The 23,234-nt window shown below is 39.8% G+C and overlaps 1 protein-coding gene across 7 annotated transcripts in view; it reads left to right on the plus strand.

The window, feature by feature from the left end:
* The window catches only part of ATXN1 (ataxin 1), a 403,499-nt gene that overhangs the window by 127,100 nt on the left and 253,165 nt on the right, over nucleotides 1-23,234 (plus strand). The window contains exon 1 of one of the 7 annotated variants that reach the window (XM_023756491.1): nucleotides 17,295-17,444. The exons of the other annotated variants lie outside the window; for them this stretch is intronic. The gene's annotated coding sequence lies outside the window, so the exon portion shown is untranslated. Of the gene's footprint in view, nucleotides 1-17,294; nucleotides 17,445-23,234 lie in introns of those variants that run through there. 7 annotated transcript variants of the gene reach the window in all.

Consider the following 23,234-nt stretch of genomic DNA (forward strand, 5'->3'; position numbering starts at 1 on the left):
CCCTCAGCCCCCAGCCGCCCAGGGCCACCCGAGGCTCAGGTAACCAGGGCTGGCTGAGCAGCAGCAGAGGTGTGATGGGGCATCGCCTTCCCCTGGTCACCGGGTCACCTCCTGCCCCTGAGGGCTCCCGGATTGTGAGAGGGGGCAGGCTGGGCTGAGGGACCCCACTCCAGTGCATGAATTTTCATGCACCGGGCCTCTAGTTAAACAATAACTCCCTACTCCCTCCTTTCCCGAGCCCCTGGCAACGATCATCCTACTTGCTGTCTCTGAGTGTGACTACACTAGGTACTTCTTATAAGTAGAATCATCCAGTATTTGTCCACTTGTGACTGGCTTATTTCACTTAGCTGATACACTTTTAATAACAGCTTTCCTGACATATAATTCACAAACCAAAAATTCACCCCTTTAAAATGTACAGTTCTGTGATTTTTAGTATATTCATAACTGATTCATATTTGAAGAGAGTAAATTGAATACTTTTTTCTCTGTTCTCAAAAATGCACACATGCTTTTTATCTGGCAAGTCCAGATATAGAAATGTCATGAAATGAAGGGAACAAAAGGTTAGGGGCAAATACCTAGATTATGCTTAATTTGGTTCAGGAATTCAGATACCCAAAATATTTTTGTAAGCATGTTCACTTTAATTGAAACATCCTTATTTTGCATCCTGGCCTCGACAGTATGTAACTATTGATTGTTGTTCTCGAGAGGGTATTTTTGTTTGCAAAGTTGATAGTGATGAGTTAGCCAGAAATTCAGCAGAACTGAAATTTCTTGAAGACTGTATTTATTTAAAGACCAGTTTTGAAATGAGGGAGGCTAGATGGAACTGGCCCTGGAATCATTTGAGATCTAGAATTCCAGTGCCAAAGAGAATATTCTGATCTAAGTTAGAAAAATGGCATTTCATGCTTACATACTGCTGGTGGGAGTGTTACTTGCTACAAACACTTAGGAAAACAGTTAGGCATTAACCAGGAAAGATGAATGTGTATAACCTTATGACTTGGCAATTTTCCTTCTAAGTTTGTCCCTTAGAAAAACCTCTGTAGATGTGTACCAGAAAGCATGTATGTTGTCTGTCACAGCTTTACTTTTATTAATAATGGTTTAAAAAATAAACTGAAACTACTCAAATGTTTATCAAAGTAGAATAGATAAACAAATGTGGTATCATAAAATAGAATATTGTGCAACAATGAAACAATGACCTAAAACTACGTTGAGCAATATAGATAAATCTTGACAGCCTGATATTAAGTCATAAAGTAGGTTGCAGAAAAATTCATATAATATGAATGATTCTGTGTATCAAATTTGAAAAAAAATGCATAACTAAAAAATAGAATTTCATCCTGAGACAGTCAAGAAAAGGCTGAATGCCTAGAAAAGCATCTTTTAAAACTCTTTTCCCTCTGTTCTAAGGATATATGTGGAAATGAAAGTTACTGGCTATTTCTGCCATTTAAATGTGCTTATGAAATTTCTAAGAACTCTGCATAGTAACTTTTTAAAATAACACATGCACAATATTAGCAGACTAAACACAGAAATATAGCTGGCAAAAACAACAACAAAAACACGCCATAAATCTGCATGCAGAATATTTTTATTTAAAAAACTTGCATTCTTGAAATGTATTTCTAGAGAAAATCTTTTCTTGAATGATGTTGGATTGAAGGCTAGAACTAAAAATAGATCTATAATCCTATAAAATAAAGAGGTAATATGCAAATTGACCATCACACCCTCGCACAAGATGGCCACCACAAGATGGCCGGCATGGGAGGGCAGTTGGGGGCAATCAGGCCAGCAGGGGAGGGCAATTGGGGGCAATCATGCCGGCAGGGGAGCAGTTAGGTGTCAATCAGGCTGGCAGGGTAGTGGTTAGGGATGATCAGGCTGGCAGGGGAGTGGTTAGGAGGCAGGCAGGTGAGCTGTTGGGAGCCAGCAGTCCTGGATTGTGAGAGGGATCCCAGATTGGAGAGGGTGCAGGCTGGGCTGAGGTACACCCCCCCCCCCAGTGCACGAATTTCATGCACTGGGCCTCTAGTTTTTAATAAATGAAAATTAGGATTCTGTAAGTACTTCCTGTGTTCAGTGCTAATTTTGTCACTTTAGGTAACATGTGCTGTGCCTATTTTCACATCCCTTGCACTCTACTTGTTTGGTTATCATTATGAGATGACTGCCACCTCATCACCATCAGCATCACCATCAGCATCTGGGCACATGCTTTTGCACGTGCCTGAGGTAATCACAAGCTCCTTAGTAAAACCTATTGAATGCAGGCCTGTTTCTTCCTCAGGGCCTTTGCCTTACTGGTCTCTCTACTTGATTTCTTACCCTGACAGAGACTCATGACTCATTTCCTCTCTTGATTCAGGCTTCTGCTTAAGTTTCACCTTAACTGAGAGTTAACTCTATAATAACATGCCCATCACTTTCCACCCCTGTAACTGTTTACTTTTTCCATACTGCACTTACATATATTTGTTTGTCTCTCTTCTTCCACTAAAGTCTAAGAGACTTGGCATCCATAGAAGTGGAGGTCCTGTCTTCTCTTGCTCTTGTATCTCAGCATTTGGCACTGGGCCAGGCACATCTAGAAGTTCAATAATTACACATTGAGTAAATGAATGACTGAATCATCCTAGTAACTTTTTGAACTAGATATTATTACTATCATTCTACAGATTGAAAAAAAATGGAGACTGAGATAGCTTAAACTACGTTCCCATATTCACACAGCTGGGGAATTCAAAGCAAGAGTGCCTGGCCCCAAAGCCCCTTCTAACTGTTCCACTTTTCTGCTTTTTATCTGTCACTGGTTCTGATGTGATAATATATATATATATTTTTGCAGAGAACATCTTTCCTTCTTTTTAATGATGCAATTAATTGTTCAGTTCCATGAATGTACCTTTATAACAAATAATTACGTTTGCTTTCAGGACTATTTTATTTTGCATATGTAAAGATTTCCCCCATATTTCAGATTCAGCAACCCCCCCTTTTTTGTGCCATATTGTCTTCTGCAGCTAACACCTTGCACTGTGTTTAGTGAGGTTGTCTAGGCTTGAAGACACAGCGGGTGTGCGAGAGCAGCGGAGTAGACTTCCACTGGGAAGGATTTATAGATAACCCACTGAGCTGTGTTATCACCTAAAGGCATGTGTCATTAGACCATTTTGGATGGCATTTTATGACTTTGTCCTGGACATGTACTGCCTTGAAATTTGTAGTAATTTGTCACTTTCTACACTGCTAGGTTTACTGAAATAACATGGATATGGGAAGTGAAATAAATATTATGGATGCCTGGAATCCTTTAGTTATTATTTTCTTTTTCTCTGTCTTGTTTTAGGATACAGGAGCTAGTTTTTTTGTTTGTTTGTTTGTTTTGGGATACAGGAGCTAGATTTTTTTTTGTAATTCTTTATTGTTGAAAGTATTATATATGTTCTCGTTCCCCCCCACCCCCCGCATTGACCCTTTCCAGCCTGCTCCCACCCCTCCCCAGGCCTTCACTACTACCCTATTGTCTGTGTCTATGGGTTATGCATATATGCATACAAGGTCTTTAGTTGATTATCTCCCACTCACCCACCCTCCCCCACCTTCCCTCTGAGATTCCTCACTCTGTTCCATGCTTCTATATCTCTGGATCCACTCCCTTCATTAGTGTATTTTGTTACTTGGATTCCACATATGAGTGAGATCATGTGATACTTGTCTTTCTCGGACTGACTTATTTCACTTAGCATGGAGGGACCTGGAGAGTATCATGCTGTCTCAAAGGGTAAGGGATTCTTCTTTTTTCCTGCTGCATAGTATTCCATGGTATAAATGTACCACAGCTTTTTTATCCACTCATCTACTGATGGACACTTGGTCTGTTTCCAGATCTTATCTATTGTAAATTGTGCTGCTATGAACATAGGGGTGCATACATTCTTTCTGGTTTGTGCTTTGGGTTTCTTAGGATATATTCCTAGAAGTGGGATCACTGGGTCCAATGGCAGTTCCATATTTAATTTTTTGAGGAAACTCCATACTGTTTTCTATAATGGCTGCACTAGTCTGCATTCCCACTAGCAGTGTACTAGGGTTCCCTTTTCTCCACATCCTGTCATTTGTTGACTTGTTGATGGTAGCCATTCTGACAGGTGTGAGGTGATACCTCATTGTCATTTTAAATTGCATCTCTCTGATGATCAGTGACTTTGAACATTTTTTCATATGTCTCTTGGTCATCTGTATGTCCTCTTAGATCTTTTGCCCATTTTTTAAATTGGTTTGTTTGTCTTCCTTTTGTTAAGTTGTATCCTTATATATTTTGGATATTAACCCTTTATCAGATGTATCATTGCCAAATATGTTCTCCCATACAGTGGGCTCCCTTTTCGTTTTGTTAATGGTTTCTTTTGCTGTGCAGAAGCTTTTTATTTTGATGTAGCTCCATTTGTTTATTTTCCCCTTAGTTTCCTTTGCCCTAGGAGATGTATCTGTAAACATATTGCTGTGAGAGATGTATGAGATTTTGCTGCCTATAGTTTCTTCTAGGATTTTTGTGGTTGGTTTCCCAACTTATATTTTAGTCTTTTATCCATTTTGACTTTATTCTTGGGTGTAAGTTGATGGTCTAGTTTCACTTTTTTGCATTTATCTGACCAATTTTCCCAACACCATTTATTGAAGAGACTGGCAGCTGGACGTCCCCCGAGGGCACAGGCTGGGATGAGGGACCCCCCATGCACCCCACGCAAGAATTTTGTGCACCAGTTCTCTGGTAGATACTATAAATTATAGTAGATACTATAATTTGCGTAAGTAATATGTGTCAAACATTTAATTCTCTTGATTTTTACTATTGTTAGTAATGCTGTGCTGGATTTCCTTGCACATGAATCTTTTTAGAATATATCCAATTGTTTCCTTATGATAAATTTCTAGAACCAGAAATGTTGGCACAAATAGGAGATATTTGATAGGTATTATTAAAGTACTGTATTTTAGCACTCACCAGTCGTGAGAAAGAATGTCCATGCGTCTGCACTCTTGGACAATACTAAGTACTGGAATTAAAAGACAGAATACACAAATGCCTTGACAGTTTGATGAGTTAAAAATTATACCTTATTTTAAATTTTGGGGTGGGGGAATGTGGTTTTAAGTGAGGTTGGACTTTTTTCCTGTTTTTTTAATTTTAAAAAATATTTCTTTTAAAATTAGCTATGTGTGCTGATTTTTGTTTTAGAACATACAACTTTTATTCATAATTTTTATATGTTCATTTTGAATTAAAGATATTGACTCTCAGTGATGTTACAAATATATTTTCCACTTTGATGTTTTTCTTTCAATTTTATTCAAGGTAATTTTGATGTACAAATATTCAAAATGTTTGTGTAGTCACACATATTAATGAGCCCTAGCCAGTGTGACTCAGTTGGTTGGTGTTGTCCCATGTTACAAGAGGCCACTGGTTAGATTCCTGATCAGAGCACATGCCAGGTTGCCAGTTCAATTCCCAGTAGGGGGTGTGCAGAAGGCAGCCAATTCATGTTTCTCTTTCACATCTAGGTTTCTCTCTCTAAAATCAATATAAAATAAAACATATTAAAATCATTAATGACATGTATTTTTTTACTTTTATGCCTAGAAAAGCCTTCATATTCACTAGGATGAGACAAATATTCATCTGGGATTTTTTTCAGTTCTTTTATTATCTCATAATTTATATTTAGAGTTTATTTTGTTATATGATCATAGGCATGAGATTCAAATAAACTTGCCAAATGGTACATTAGTTGTTCTCATATCATTTATTTAATACTCTTTTCTCTCATCAACCTTTATCATGTGCTAAATACTTTTATGAATGTGGGTATACTTTGAACTTTATACTTTGTTCTCTTGATCTTTGTGGTTTTGCATTTTAGTTTGGGTTCTACAGTTTTAATAGTTTTTAACATCAACAATCTTGGATAATTCCATATAATTTTCTTTTTTCAAAATTCTTAACAGTGTTTAGCCTATTCATTTATTCTTTCATGTGAATGTAGACTAATTTTGTCAGATTTTAAAACATCTTTTCAAAATAAATTTTAATTGTCATAGATCACATATCAATATGGAGAGAATTAATTCATTACGCTCTTGTTGTAACTTTTGTTTAATGTACGCAGTCTTATTCAAGACCTCCATTGTCCTTTAGTAAATAAAGCATTGCTGATTTTCATAGTATTTTTGTAGTTCTTGGTAAGTTTTCCTTAGAGATTTTGAAACATTGGTTATAATTGTGATTTGATCTTTTTCTTTATATTTTCAGCTTATTGCTGGTTTATGGAAAAACCATATACATATGTGTTCCTAAATAGGCAATAATAGCATTTCTAATAATGAAAATAATGTGTCCTATATTTTAATGTTTTTAACTTTCATTTCTTCCAGAACATCCCAATGCTATATTAAATAATAATGGTACAGCAGGTATACTTGACCTCATTCCTGAATTTAATTATTAACTCTGGTTTTTAACTCTTAATATGATGTTGGCTTTTGGGAAAATTATATGGAAGTATCCAGGATTGTTTATGTTAAAAACTATTAAAACTGTAGAGCCCAAACTAAAATGCACATATTGGTTTGTGGCACATATCCTTTACTGTGGCAAATAACTAGTATTCTAATTTTCAATATCCCTTCCTACAGAATTTTTTTATGTCTTTTCAGCATTTTTAATAATTATATTTTTTTCTATTGAACCAATAGTGCTATAGATTGGTAATGTAATGTATGTATTATGTCCATTTCTAAAAGATTTGAAATTACCTGTCATCCAATTATTTGACTCAAGTTTAATTTTATTGTTTTGTTATTAAAGTACCCCCAAACAAAATATTTTTCTCCAGTAATTTTTATCAAGATTTTCACTTCTTAAATTAATATTACAGATTTTTATTTTTCTAGAAAATTTGTCATTTCTGTATTTTTAAATTTTATTAACAGTCAAATATTACATACTCATAAAATTAAAAATCTCCTTAATATTTTTCATTTTATAATCTCATTTTTAGTTGTTCTTTCTTTGGAACATCAGATTAGCCATCAGTAAATCTATTTTATTTTTGGATATTTTTAAGGACCATTTTTTGAAATCTTTTCTATTTAAAATTTTGAATTTGTTTTTGTCATTGTTTTTGTGTACTCTGCCTTCATTTTCCTTTCCCTGGGTTCATTTCCCTTTTCTAATTTCTTCAGTTGCATTCTTTAAAAAAAATTTTTCTTAATACATGTGTGTGTTTTTTTATAAACAAACCTGCGCTTCATTTTATTTTTTTAATACATTTTTCTTGACTTCAGAAAGGAAGGGAGAGGGAGAGAGAGATAGAAACTTCAATGGTGAGAGAGAATCATTGATTGGTTGCCTCTTCTGTGCCCCATACTGGTAATCAAGCCCGCAACCCTGGCATGTGCCCTTGACCAGAATCAAACCTGGGACCCTTCAGTCTGCAGGCTGATGCCCTTGAGCCAAACCATTTAGGGCTAAAGTTTTCTAAATGATGAAAATATTTAAGGTGTTTGCCTCTGAGTGTTGGTTCCCTACATTTGATACATAATGTTCTTCTTATCTTTGTTTCAATCTGCAATTGCATAACTTAGTATCTCTTAGACTTTATACTTATTTAGAAGAATGTTTAAAGTGTATATGCTTATTTTAATTGTTCATGCTTTAGTTTATTAATGTGGTGTTTTATTGCACTACTAAAGGCCTGGTGCACGAAATTCTTGCACGGGGTGGGTGTGTCCCTCAGCCCAGGCTGCACCATCTCCAATCTGGGACCCCTATCACAATCCAGGACTGCTGGCTCCCAACCACTTGCCTGCCTGCCTGCCTGATTGCCCCTAGCTGCTTCTGCCTGCCAGCCTAATCACCCCCTAACCATTCCCCTGCCAGCCTGATCAATGCCTAACTGTTCCCCTGCTGGCCTGATCACCCCCAACTGCCCTCCCCTGCAGGCCTGGTACCCCCCCAACTGCCCTCCCCTGCAGGCCTGGTCCTCCCCAACTGCCCTCTTCTGTAGGCCTTGTTGCCCCCAACTGCCCTTGCCTGCAGGCCTGGTTCCCCCCAACTGCCCCCGCCTGCAGGCCTAGTCACTCCCAACTGCTCTCCCCTGCTGGCCTGGTTACCCCCAACTGCCCTCCCCTGTAGGCCTGGTTCTCCCCAACTGCCCTCCCCTGCAGGGCTGGTCCCCCCCAACTGCTGTCTTCTGCAGGCCTGGGTCCCTCCCAACTGCCCTCCTCTGCCGGCCTGATTTCCCACAAGTGCCCTCCCCTTCCAACCATCTTGTGGAAGCCATCTTTGACCACATGGGGACACCTATCTTGTGTGTTGCAGTGACAGTCAATTTGCATATTACCGCTTTATTAGATAGGATGGTCACAGAAGATGGAGAGGGAGTCAGGTTTCTTTGATGTCCCAATACATGATTACATGATTAGTCTTTGTTAGTGTCCCATGAGCCCCAGTATGGAAATGTGTGCTGTAATTATCAACTTTATCTAGTCCTCAGATCAGCATTATTTATTATTTTACCCTACTTCTCAATATCCTTATTAAGTTTTTATCTGCTTAGTTTTTCAAGGACTAAAAGCAATTAGAGACTTCAGCAACACTATTGCATGTCTCTCAGTATTTGCTTATGTTCCTTTATTCATTTCTCTGCTATATTATCTTGACAATACAATTTTAACTGTTCTTTGAAATGTACTCTTTGTCAGTAAAAATGGCATTTCTGTTTAATACTTTAAAAATTTCATTCTGATTTTATGTGAACATTATAACTCTCGCTTTTTAATGTGCAGTTTTCTGGTATTTCTTGCCCCAATTCTTTTTCTTTTTACTTTTATGGGTTTCTTGCAGATAGCATAGAGGTCATTCTTAATTTATGACTCTACCTGAGATTCTTTTGCTTCTGAAAAGAAAATTAATACCTATTTGCAGTGTTCAAATACTTCTTCTAATTTCTGTCATCTTTTTATTCTTTTTCCTTTTATTATTCCTTGATGCTTCCTCCATTTTCCATTTTGTGTGATATGATTTATTCTTTAACAATTTTCAAGTTTTACAGTTTCGAGTTTAATATTCTAGTTTTCTTAAATTTGAAATAAAATATGCATATATTTCTGTACAAACAATGTCAAGAAGCTTACTGAACCTATCTCCTCCTTGTGTAGGGTAAAATCAACAAATTTTTATTCTCCTTTGGGATTCTTTTTCCCTTTTAAATGATGGACATATAGCTATTTTGGTCCAGTTTATTACATTTTTAATATTATGCAAATTTTCCTATAAGAATTACCTAGATAACTTGTATTCTGTTTTCTAACTACATATAGTTGTTATGGTTTGATTACATATTATAAACTACTTAAAAGCACTTCAACCCCTTACTCTTTTTTTTGTTTGTTTTTTGTTAATCCTCACCTGAGTGTATTTTTCCATTTATTTTAGAGAGATTGGAAGGGAGAGGGAGACACAGAAAGAGAGAAACATCTATGTGAGAGAGGCACATCGATTGGTTGCCTTCTGCATGTGCCCCAAGCAGGGCTGGAGATTGAGCCTGTAACCTAGGTACCTGCCCTTGATTGGAATCGAACCTGCAACCCTATAGTCTGCCAGCCGTTGCTCTATCTACTGAGCCATATAGGCTAAGGCACACCTTATTACTTAAAATAATTGTTTTGGTTGACCATAGAACTTCAAAAATGTTTTTATGAAGTAAATTTTCTTATTGATTTTTTGTGTGCAAGAATGCCTTTTTCATTTTTAGCTCGTCTACCACAGTAGAAAACTTGATTAGTTTAGAATTATTGTATCAAACTCTTTGCCATCAGAGCTGTAGTTTTATTGCTTTATTTTTTCTGCTGTCAAATGCCAGCCTGATTTTTCTCTCATCTTATTGCTCTGGGCACCTGTATTTTTTCCTTCCTCATTTGATGCTGAGGATTTTCTTACTTTGACCTCAAAATTCAACTTTCACCAGGAGGTAAATAGGTGACAGTTTTCATTAAATATATATGTATATATATATGTGTGTGTGTGTGTGTGTGTGTGTGTGTGTGTGTGTGTGTGTATGCCAGTTTTCATTAATTCTTTTCTTGTACAGAGTGAGCTTTATTTTCTTTTCTGGCCTGGGAATCAGGTATTTCTTCAGTTTAGAAAAGTTTTCTTACATGATATCTTTAATAATTGCTTCTCTGGTATTTGTCCTGATTACTTCAGGAATCAGAAATATCTTGGCTTGAATATCTATTGTAATATGTCTTTTTGCTTTCCATGTTGATATAATTTTTTAAGTTCTTCACATCACTGATTTGATTTTACAGAGTATTGTCTTTCCTTTTCTTTGGTCCTTATGTAGCTTCCAGTTATAGTTTTAAAAACTTATAATTGAAAAGTTCCTAATGTTTTTTTGTTTTGTTTTGTAACTCAGTCAGTTTCTGGTTTCATTCACTTGTCATACCTTATCTTTCATGTCTTGTTTCAGAGTCAGTATCTATTCTTCTTTTTGCAGGCAAGGTCATATCTTATCTAAAACTCATTTCTATTTCCAGTATAGTAAATATTTTTCAAAATTATCTTCTTTCATTTCTTGGATGTTTTTTGTTGTAATGCCACCAAGTCACCAATGTTGCCTATTTTTAATTCACTCGTCATTTAATGGTGAAAGGTATAGCCTGGCCTGGAATTTGTTCTCAAGTGGTTCCTGCACTGTCTGGAAAAGATTAGAGTCCTTCACTCAGTCTGAAGCTAAAAGCTTGGTTCTTAAAAATCTAGCAAGCCAGGTATGTGTCCCATCAGCCAGCTGTACAGACCGGGAGGGATCTGGCACATGGGCAGTCTCTATTGGGGTTCTCTGTGTAGTTTCTGTTTTGTGTTGGGTGAAGCCACTGTCCATGTGACCATCTTCTGATCCTGGATTTCTCCCTCACCCTAGCTTCACTCCACACCCCCAAGCCTGTAATGGTGACTGAATTCTTCTGGTGTCAGAACGCTGTGATGTAGGGAGACCTCATAGCGACAAAACCTCAGACATGGCAGGGCGTATGCTTAGTTCTCCTATGCCTGTGCCTTCTGTTTCTTGACCAGCCCTCACCTGCAGCTTTCACTCCCCCAGTTTAGGACTGTTACTTACTAATTTTACATCAGGATCTCTTCTCGCGATGCTGCACCACTTTGTCAAGGAGAATCATGAGTGGTAACTCTGGGTCAGCCTTTTATGTTCTGCTTCCTACGGTCTACCTGGCAAAATGTGTTCATGGTGATGGCCTGTGTCTGCTGCCCTCTGTTTCCCAGCAGTGGTTCACATTCCCCCATATAACATTCTTCTGGCCCTGGCTGGTTTGGCTCAGTGGATAGAGCATTGGGCCTATGGACTGAAGGGTCCCGGGTTTGATTTTGGTCAAGGGCATGTACCTCAGTTGCAGGCTCCTCCCCGGCCCTGGTTGGGGCATGTGTGGGAGGCAACCAATGTGTCTCTCTCATATTGATGTTTCTCTGTCTCTCCCTCTTTCTTCCACTCTCTCTAAAAATCAATAGTAAAATATCCTTGGGTGAGGATTAAAAAAATAAAACATTCTTCTGTTACTGGTGTTGAGATTGAAGATACGCTCTCAAGGCAGAGAGAGTAGGAGTAGGGGAGAGATGTCTTGAAGAAAACCTGATATTCAAAGATCTACCTTTCTAAAACACAAACAGAAACGACTGTGAAATTTACAAAACATTTATGGAGCTCTCTGAAGTAATGTACTCCCCCAGGACACTCAGCACATAAAGTAATTTAGAAAAGTTGGGCTCTCACAAAAATTGTCAGATGCACAGCCTTTGTATGTAGTAAGCTACACCTGTGTGTCTGTAATGGTCCCCAGGAGTGTCGTGCTGCATGGTCCAATTAGGTACAGAAGAACCCCACGGAGCAGCGCCACTTGCCTGTAATAATGTTTATGGTCCAGAACGATGCCTGTTTCCCCTTTGCACTTCTCCCCCTGGTGCTGGCAGTCAGGTTCTGGTTTCTCAGCCTAGCAGCAGGTCGCTTCACCCCAGAAACTCCAGTAATCCTTGCAGGCCCTCTCTTACTAGGGAGAGCAAGAATGCCCACTTATTTTAAGGAAACAAAGAACAATAGTGTCACATTTCCGAGTAAGAGTGAAAAAAAAATGGTCCTCTCCACATCTGAACACAGAGTAGTCAGAAGCAACAAAATAGAAGTGAGGTGCACACAGGTAGAGGCTGGGCCAGGGGCGCAATGGGTCCAGGGGAGCTTTATTTTTTGACTAGCATTTTCTCCCCTTTCACTGGTCCAGCTTCAATTATTGTCAACAAAGGTGACTCAGAATAAGCAAGACCTTGTAGTGTGTGTGTGTGTGTGTGTGTGTGTGTGGCCTGCTGAGGCATCAGGTCACAGGGTGGTCTAGAACAGAGAGGCGGTATTGCCGGGTTGCTGAGGTTGTGTGGAACCGGCTGGGGCTAATGCTCCGACTGCAGCAGAGTCAGCGGCTCCTACTGAAATGTGCACCGAGCAGTTTCAGTTGGAGATTCGTTTATAGCATAAGACACACACTGACTTCTTTCCTTCCCAGACTCTGATCTCACATTTGCTGATAGAGTTATATGGGGAGGGGACGTGATGAGAAGACATATGCACAGTCCTGTTGACTCGCCACAGGTTGAGGGGCATGTGTCTGCAGACCGGACAGCTTCTTCCTCTGCAGCCTGGGGCGTTGCACACCAGCTCCTGGTCGCCTGGAAGGATGTGTTGTGAGCTGCATTCCTGCGGTTGGCCACATTAGGATCTGTGATCGTTTTCTTAGATATGTATTTTGCATGTGAAAAATAAGCAAGAAGCTATCATCAGGGATCAAAGAGGAATGCTTTGGGCATACCCTTGACCTATGGTATCTTTGTTTTCTATGAACACATTTTGATGTAAATCAAGAGGTGTTTCCTAACAACTGACCGTGGTTGCCTGAGGCAGATGGATACATTTTCGTGTGTTTGAAATGTCTGACGGAAACAGACTTGTCTCTTACAATTGTTCCTTAGATTTCCCACTCTAGACACTGACATTCTATTTTCAAATTATACCCAAATATAATACTGACACTTTGAAACATGCTTTCCAAGGTTATCTATGAAATAACATATCCCTGGCCTTGGAAATACCTTTTACCATCCAAGTACCCACCACATACGCTTAAAGGTGAGGATTTCTTAGTGGCGCTACACAAGAATTCTGTAGTAAAGAAATATTGATTGAATATTGAATATTGATTAAGTATATGTGCTGTGCTAGGTGTTATTAATGAGAATTTCACCAAATCCCACAGCTTTTTGAATCAGTATCATCATCATACCCATTTCGTGGTTAAGGGAATATAGACTTGGGAAGTCTCTCTAAACTGTCTTAGGGCCAAATAACTAGTAAGTTTTGAGGGTCATTCGTGGGTCTCTGACTGAATAACCTACATTTTTTTTTTTACTGTACCACATGTACTTTCCTATTGACTTCCTTACGGGGAGTCTGTAAGTTTTTCTAAAGATCATATCACCCCAAAGTTGCTTAATCTAGAGCCCCAGCATCTCTATTCCCGAGCTTACCTTTTCTGCAAGTACCATACTTGTTTGTCTGTTCCTCCAAAATTTCTGAATGGTGAGCAAATGGTTTTGCAACTTGAGGGAGAAGGGTTTGTGTCCCTGCAGCATCTTCTAAGCCAGCCGTGGGCAAACTACGGCCCGCGGGCCGGATCCGGCCCGTTTGAAATGAATAAAACTAAAAAAAAAAAAAAGACCGTACCCTTTTATGTAATGATGTTTACTTTGAATTTATATTAGTTCACACAAACACTCCATCCATGCTTTTGTTCCGGCCCTCCGGTCCAGTTTAAGAACCCATTGTGGCCCTCGAGTCAAAAAGTTTGCCCACCCCTGTAATCTAAGCGCACAGTATTTTAAGGACAGCTTGGAGCAGTACGGGGATCACAAGCAGCCTGTTATATCCCCAGGTCTGCCCTAAACTAGTTCTCTTAAGGCCTCAGGAAAGCATGCCCTCTCTAAGTCTTTTACTACGTCTATGAAATGAAAGAGTTAGAGTAAGGGATCTCCCTAATGTCCATTCTGGTTCCCAAACTCTACAGTTAACACACATCACAAAATAGGAAGCCTGAACATATAAAACAGAATTTACTATTGTCATAAAAAGGTAACTTCCATAACTGATGTTGCGCTGCATGGTTATTGGGCATTAGTGGAGGAGAGGTGTGGGTAGGGCTTACCATAGATGCTCTCAGGCAGGAAAAGGAGAAAGGTAACTGGGAAAAGGACTAACCTCAGTTCTGCCTTTAGGGGGCGCCTGGCGCCATGGCCTGAGGCCATGAGCTCCTAGAAACTGATAAGAACCAGGCTCTTCCAGTTCCCAGTGATTCTAGGCAACTTGAGCCTATCTGGCTGGGTCAGCCTGAGCTGCACTTAACCGGCTCTAGAACCATTGTGCTCTGTCTGAGGTAATGTAGGCTTTATATTTGTCAGCAACTTCATATTTATTATCTCATAATTGTTGTTATATTATGTTACATGATATTATAAGAATCCTTACTTTACAAATGCATAACTAAGGCTCAGAGTTAGGTCACAGAGGAGTATGAACCCAGCTTGTGGTTTCAGCATATTTTCATCTTTATGGCAGGTCTTAAGATGGAGCAAAATAAACTTTTAAAATTACCTTAACCTGTCTCTCAATTCAGAATGTTGCCTGGCTGATATTGGAATTTAAAGGCAAGTAAAGTTTTTTATTTCCTCAGTTAAAAATTAAAAGGTTTAAAGCACAGCCCTAGCTGGTTTGGCTCAGTGGATAAAGCAACGGCCTGCAGACCAAAGGGTCCCAGGTTCGATTCCGGTCAAGGGCACATGCCCTTGTTGCAGGCTCGATTCCCAGTAGGGGATGTGCAAGAGGCAGCCGATCAGTGATTCTTTCTCATCATTGATGTTTCTATTTCTCTCTCCCTCTCTCTTCTTCTCTAAAATCAATAAAAATATATGTTTAAAAAAAGGTTAAAGCACAAATATTGTTTAGGGGGGGCAAAACAAAGACCGAAGTATATTCATACTGAAACGATGTAATGTTTCACTGTTGTTAACGTTGACAGGGCGGAGGTGGAAAAGAATCACAGAGCAGAAACCCCTGGAGCCTTAAGGGGAGGCACCTTCAGGGGACGAAAGGGGAAGGATTCTGTAGACGGCCTATACCTACCTTACAATGGGGGTCAGGACAGCTATGCTTCATCTTCCTCTGGCAGCAGAAAAATAGATGTTGGGACAGGTGCTTTTGTGTAGGCTTAGCTCACAAAGGGCGGCTTAGTGGGGTGATATTAATTCCCTGGGCATGGATTTTGAAAACTTTAAGATTTATGTTTTAAGAACCTTCACTCTGAAGTGCATGAGAATTTTCTGCTTGCAAAATAGATTCCACTTGCAAAAATTCTACTTGTATTTCTCCTCTGTGTTATTGAAACATTTTGCAGTGTCTGTCCAGTCCTGGGATTGCATCCTGTTAGATCAGAATGGAAAAGGTGGGTGTTAGCAGTGTTGCTGGAAGAATAAACTCAAAGCTGCCTGGGGAGCCTTGTGCTCCACCTCTCATCCAGTCTCCTGCAGGCACATTTTTTTTTTCTTGCTCTTGGTACAGTGTCAATTCTAGCACTGAGTAATTTGCTCTATGTGCTTCATTAGAATGAAGACATTAATATTAATCTCATTTTCAGTGTTTACATTTTGATTTTTTTTTATTTTATTTTATTTTTTTGGACTACCTGTATAATTTCAGGAACAAACCTGGCTTTGTTATGCTTCCTTAATCTTACCTCACCTGGCCTAGATAACCTGCATTCCAAATTGTGAGTTTGCAGCAAGGCAGCTAAGCAACAGGCCCTCACAGCTGGGTCATTTTCTAAGAATTAAAGGACATGACTTCAGTTTCCAGGACTGGCTTTGGTCGGCTTGGTGAGAGCTGACATTTAGCTCATCTCAGCCTGTGCACTTGGGGATGATTAAAGTTGCTGCCTGATTCATAACGCATAGGTAATTAAACTTGTAACGTATTTTGAGGCCTTCTCTTTCATTCATTTATTCAAACAAACATTTGTTGCTGAGTGAATGATGACTTTGATTTAGAAACATTATACACACATAAAATACGGGCAGCTTGTAGGTAACAATTTTTTTATTTGCTCTCCTAAAGGAATTTCATTACCAAATCCTCGTGAATTCTGAACCTCAAGAAGAATAATCCTTTCCTTTGTTGGAGTTTTAAATTTAGAATAATCAGACAATAGTGAAGCATTCTGTTCAAAGCATTCCTTTTAGGTGACCCATTTATTATACACAGCTCTTAAGAAGAGATGAATTTGATTAGCATTGAACATTCAGTCAGTTTTTGCATAGCTAATACCAAGGAGAAATTTTCAAAAGTTGTGCCTGCTGTTTAATATTATTATGTGGCCAACTTTTAATTATCTGTGCTGATGGAATATAATAACTGATGTGTACACTCTAAAATCAGTCCCTTTGGCTTTGGGGAGCATTGTATGATGCTTTTACTTACCTTTCACTGTGGTTTTGCTCAGACTAATATTAAAAATGTGCTGCATTCTTTGTGCACACAGCTCATGATAGGAAGGAAGGAGGAAATGACTCAAAAGTGTACCAGAGAAAGGTCAACTGGAATTTTAAAATTTATTTCAGATAATGTTTCTAAGTAATGTCACAGTTACATGTATTGTTGTTACTGCTTATTATTAAAAATACCTCTCTCCTTCCTATCCATTCAGGTTAGGCTTGTTTTTATGGCCAACAGTTATCAAAGGAAATATTTGGAGGGTTTATCTCCTGCGTAGTGGCCTTTTGGATTCTGAAAGTCTCGGCCTAAAAATATATTTCCGCAACAGCCTGCTCTAGAGCCCTTCCCCTCCTACCATTTTTAGCCCTCTCTGATTGGTCCATTCACCTGAGCAATTGGTGAGATGTGTGGTGCGATGCTTTGGAGTAGGGGTGGGGAATGTCTGACCTGCAGGCCATATAATGCCTGCGAAATCATTTGGTCTGGCCCTGCCAAGGCTTTAGGGGTGAGTTAATTAAATATTTGACCATATATAGCAGGCTACTTTTTAAGCTGATAATTTTGTATGGCTTGCAAATGATCTTATAAATATTCAAATGGCCCTTGGCAGAAAAAAGGTTCCCCACCCCTGACTTGGAAGATGGTGATGACTGGCTCTTCAGGATGAGATAAGGGATGATCCCTGAGTGTGGAGGTGCTGATGCAAGGAAAAGAAAACCATCTTTGGCTACACACTTTGGTGTGGGACAGTCCTTGGTAAGTCGGTGGGACGGTGTCCAAATCCACTCACCTGGACTGTGGGTCAGTGGGCTCTGAAGGCATCACTGGGCTTTAGCAAGGTAGAAGCTGCTCTTAGTGTCTTCTGCTGACTCACCTGCCTGCCACCTGGTCATAGCTTCACCTGCTTCCACTCCCTTGCCGTGACTCTGTACCCCAACTTTTCATCTCCCCAGGAGGCGAAGCCTGGCTATTTGGTGCAGGCCAGTTTCTAAGATCACAGTCTTGCTAGCCTGTCAACATTACAAATAAATGTCAGCCTGAAGCAACCCTGTGCCCTGGAGCAGAGATGACCTCACCACATTTGTGAGACAGATCCTGTCACCAGGCTCCAGGTGCCCTTTTCTCCGGCCACCCCCATCCCCACCTTCGCTGACCTTATTGTTTCCACCCCAGGAAGCCAGCCCTTCTTATTGTTGTCCTCACTTGCTCCCTTATCATGACCTGCTCTAAAAAAAGGGAGAGCCTTAACCGGTTTGGCTCAGTGGATAGAGCGTCGGCCTGCGGACTGAAGGGTCCCAGGTTCGATTCCGGCCAAGGGCATGTACCTTGGTTGCGGGCACATCCCCAGTAGAGGGTGTGCAGGAGGCAGCTGATCGATGTTTCTCTCTCATTGATGTTTCTAACTATCCCTCTCCCTTCTTCTCTGTAAAAAAATCAATAAAAAATATTTAAAAAATCTTTAAAAAAGGGAGAGAAAAGCTAGCGTTTGGATACCTACCATGTGTGTCGTCTGGGCGCCACATAGTTTGTATACATAATCGAACTTAGCTTTGCACCCACCTTCTGAGACAGGTATTTGACTCATTTCACAGCTGATGAGTTTCCGAGTCAAGCCAGTAAGTAACCTCCCCAAAGTTATAGAGATGGATGGTGCTAGGATTAATATTCAGCTTAGATTCAAAACCTGTTCTCTTCCTATGCATGTGTCTATTTCTTTTATTTTTCTTTCTTTCTTTTTTTTTTGATATCTGGATATTCCACTTCCAAGGTAGCATACTTATTCTGATATTTAAAGAGAGAATCTTTAAACCAAAGGTAAGACTAATTATGGAGTTTCAGGTATCAGTGAGTTGTTGGAGGGTTGTATCTTAAAAGCATACCATATTGGCAACCAGCTCCTGCAAGGTGTGAGGAACTACCTAACATGCATCAAAGTATCGTTCTTCTTCGTGGACTTTGCCGCTTTTACTTAGTTCTAGATTGCTAGAAAATGGCTTCTATTTTCCGCATAAATTAGAACGTAGCTGCTTTTCTTTGCTGTCCCTGGCCAGAGGTGTGTGCTTTCCTGATTTCCTAATAAAACTTGAGCTCCTGTTAGAAGCCCAGATATTTTACTTCCAGTGGATTTGGCAGCACTATATTCTTGAATATGCTGCCCCTTCCATTGAAAATAGCTTTATGCTACCTATCAGGGGCCAGCAATGTCCTCGAACATGAGAGACATTCTTTTCAGAGAAACATTGTCCTGCATCGCTGCCGTAATTGTGACCAGCTGTCAAAGGTGCTTTTCCACATATGCCCAGCAGGGCAGAGGGGCCTGGGTGAGCACATCCCTCTTATACCTTGGAGACAGTTGCTGCTGGTGAAGTTCCTTTACAAAGCCCAAAGGAATTTTCCTCCTTCCACCAGAGGTGTTTATAACCTCTAATTTGCTCACCATGCCTCTTGTAGAAAGGAGTAGGAGCTCAGCTTCTGGCAGGCGGCCAGGGAGCTGAGCCGCTGCGGGCTCCAGTCCCAGATCGGTGGAGCTCCCCAGTGGGTGCTGGGAAGCCCCTGTGGTAGGAGGAGGGGGGTTAGAAGCAGCCAGTGGTCCCTCCTCCTCAGAGCCTTGGAGGTGTGGCCAGAGCCTGCGGACAGCCAGTCATGGGGCGGGAAGGAGGGCCTTGTGGCAGCAAAGGCAAGAGAGGAGGAGCTGATATGTTCAGTGGGTGGGTGGTCCAGCTTGTTGAAACAGCTCCTTTGCAAGATCTTATAATGAATGTTTAGCATTTTCGTTCTCTGTGCCCTGACGGTGGAGAGCATAGCTCTGGCTGAAGATTTGTCCTCAGCCCCGTTTTGCCTTGGGAAAGGGCTGGCCTTTGTGCCGCTGTAGTATTTCAAGCAGCCTCCACCTGGTAGGAGGTCCTGACCTCAGTTCCCACAGGAGTTTAAAGGAATAGGGGGAGGACTTACTGGTGCCTCTTGAAACACTATGAAGTACAGAATTCTGAAAAGATAGTCTAGTTGCTGAATAAAAAGCCACACACATTTAATATAACATCAGAATACAAGTCATTTTAAATATAAGCTTTTTGTAGTTATGGGAAATGAATATATTTTAATACAATCAGTGTTGCAAAGGGATTCTTTAAAATATGGTCATTTTAATAATTTTGCCGATTTTGAAAGCTATTTTGTAATTTGGAGCTTCATCTGGGGTTACAGACACATTCACACAGCCTCCTCTCCCCGCCCCCCCTCCATCCCCCATATATGGTCACCCAGTGCCAGGTACTATATGTCAAAATAGGGTTGCTTTGTTACCACACTCTTAGAAACTAAACAGGATTGGGAGAGCTTTCTTGACTAACAAGGAAAGTCTTGCTCCCTCAACACTGCCTGGCTAGCTTACTGGATTGAAAAGAGAAGGCACCACCACTGAGATTAAAATAAGGTCCCTTAGCCCTGGCCGGGTGACTCAGTGGTTGGAGCATCATACCATACACCAAAAGGTTGTGGGTTTGAATCCCAGGTAGGGCACATATTCAGGTTGAGGGTTTGATCCCCGGTGGGACACAGAATGTGTGCAGAAGCAACTGATAAATGCTTCACTCTGATATGGATGTTACTCTCTTTCCCTTCCTCTCTCTCTGAAAATCAATAAAAACATATCCTTGGATGAAGATTAAAAAAATAATAAGGCCCCTTAGCCCTAATTATTTAAAACAGTGTGAGAACCTAGCTCTGGCCAGGGAGCTCAGTTGGTTAGAGCGTCATCTGGATATGAGAAGGTGTGGGATTCGATCTCGCTCAGGGCACGTACAAGAATAGACCAATGAATGCGTAAATAGTGCAACAAATCTCTCTCTCTCTTCCTCCCTCTCTTCCTCTCTCCCTCTCCTCTCTATGAAATCAATCAAAAAAACAAACAGCGTGAGAATCTAATAAGAAGCATAAGACCTCAATGATAGACAGCAAAAAATCCCAGATAGGTGCTCACCAGGAACTACAGCAAATACTTGTTGGTTTTACTTTTTGCACATTCAGTTTTTCAGAGACATCCATTGTATAGGGGAAGGCCTCCAATTCTTCCTTCTCCCCTCACTGCGTGCCTTTCAGACACAGGCCCTACTTGTTGGGGTTCACCAGTAAGAAAGAGACCAGAATGGAGAAAGTGTGAAAAGGTGGTCAGGATCATTTAAAATTCAGCTAGTGGTTGCTACTACTAGTATATGGCTATGTAGAAGAAAGTCAAAACTGTTAACAATATTGGCCAAAACTGATTGGCTCAAGGACTTTTGCCCTAGTCTCAGTGCAGGTCAGTTAAAGAAAAATCGACCAATTCCTCTCCTAATACACTGCAGTGTCTGCTATGGGTTCTCCTGCTGCTAGTTCATTGTATTCTTTACCTGCTCTCCCCCTGCCCATGCTCTTTATTTGCTAACTCTACATTCAGACCCTTGGCTACACATGGGGAAGAGATGTCGAACTGGCTGATTTGGAGCTAAAACTTTGATCTAGGACTATAGGTGCAATAGCCTCAAGCTCTGACCTTGGCCTTTTGGAGAGGGAAGAGCCTTTCCCTCTAAGCCCAAGCCTGTCAGAACCTCACTGCAAAGGTTTTTATGATTTGCGATTCTAAAATAAAAGCTAGTTAGGCGTTTCCTCCTCTCAGTTATCTCTTCCTCTGCTTCTCTAATATTGAAAGAAATAAAGAATTCTCTTGCTTTGCTATAGTTTTGTGTATTTTAAGTTGATACATGACTTCCTGTTTCACGTGGGCAGTTTTGGTCCGTGGGCCCTACTGTATTCTAGAGCATTCTTGGATACCTTTGGTAGCCACCTTGCTTAAGAATTGAATGATTAGGAAATGAAGCTACCTGGAACCTTCAAATTATTTATCCTCAGCCCAATCTTAGTTAGTAGTTAATGTCTGATTTGAAGGTGGAAAAATTAAGCATATCTTAGGAAGTAGTTCATTTGTTTGGTGAGTTTATACTTTGGCCTTCACTTATGTGAGAGAGAGATATGAGACATTATTTCTTTATGGATATTCGTGACTTGAGCCTATACAATAAAAACACAACTTGTAGGTCAGTTAGATCTTCTCCTGATTTTAAAACAATTTTTAAGTTTAGAAAATGATTGGGTGCACTACTGTAGGAGTGTAGATTGGCATAGCCATTTCAGATAACGATTCAGCAGGATTATGTAAGAGTGAATATTCATGTAACCTGTGACCCAGCCAATCCATTCTTAGGCAGCACCCCGGAGAAACTTTGCTTATTTGTATTATTTCTAATGGAAACAACATTGTTTCTAATAGAAAAAAATAACATTAGAAGGTAAAAAAAATTAACTCTATCAGTAGAAGGATAGTGACAAATTCACACAAGGCAATATTATACAGCAGTGAAAATGAGTGAACTACTGCTACTTGCAACAACATATTAAATCTTAGATACAGCATTGTGTGAAAAAAAAAAACCAGCCATAGAAGACAACATACAGTATGATAAAAATTGTTCATAAATTTCAAAATCAAGCAAAATTATATATTAAGGGAATAATACATTCAAAATTTAGGATTTTGGTTACCTCTGGAGAGGAGGAGAGGGAGAGTGTGGGAAAGTAGCACATAGGTAGATGCAGAAATAACTGTAATATCTTAAATAGGATGGCCAGTTTATGGGTGTTCATTTTATTGTTATGCTTCAAATATCTTATATATTATATATGTTGTATGCATTCTTTTGTATGTTTCAAATTTTGCATAATACAAATATATATTTTTGGATTTAAATTTTTTCCCAGTTTTATTGAGATATAAGTGTCATACAGCACTGTGTAAGTTTAGGGTATACAGTATAATGATTTGACTTACATATGTCATGAAATGATTACCATAGTAAGTTTAGTTAACATCCATCATCTCATGGAGATGCAAAAAATAAAAAAGAAAGAAAGACATTTTTTTTTCTTGTAATGAGAACTCATAGAATTTACACTTTTAGCAACTTCCATATATACCAGAGAGCAGTGTTTACTATAGTATAGTCATCATGTTGTACACTACCTTCTAAAGATACAAATATTTTAAGGTGATAAGATAAGCCAGAATTTTCCCTTGTTGCTCCCACATTCTACCTATTTCATGTCATAGCCCCGTTTCATAGTCCCCCATATCTTGACATCACACAGGAGTGGTCAGAAGGTGTGGTCTGACAGGAAGTCCCTGGAGTCCTTCGTGTGGCTGAGGATATAGGGTGAGGCTGACAGTTGCTAAATGGAATGAGATAGAAGACACAGGAGCCCTCTGTATCCCTCTTCCTACTGAATGCCTAGAAAACCACAAGGCCTGGAGGAAAGAGAACCCTGAACAAAGGCTTGGTGACGGCTTAGAAAATCCATGTTTATTGTCCCAACTGTGACTAATAGTTTCGAACGTGGACAATCAGCCTGGATAGGTTACGATGAGAAACTTGTTTTGCTGCCCACTGTTCTTTTCTGGCCTTTCGAGTGAGGTAGGATTTGGCATGTGGATGATGATGTAATATGTTACTCAGC

This window comes from Myotis lucifugus, unplaced genomic scaffold, assembly GCF_000147115.1.
Source record: "Myotis lucifugus unplaced genomic scaffold, Myoluc2.0 scaffold_95, whole genome shotgun sequence".
Classification (NCBI taxonomy): Eukaryota; Metazoa; Chordata; class Mammalia; order Chiroptera; family Vespertilionidae; genus Myotis; species Myotis lucifugus.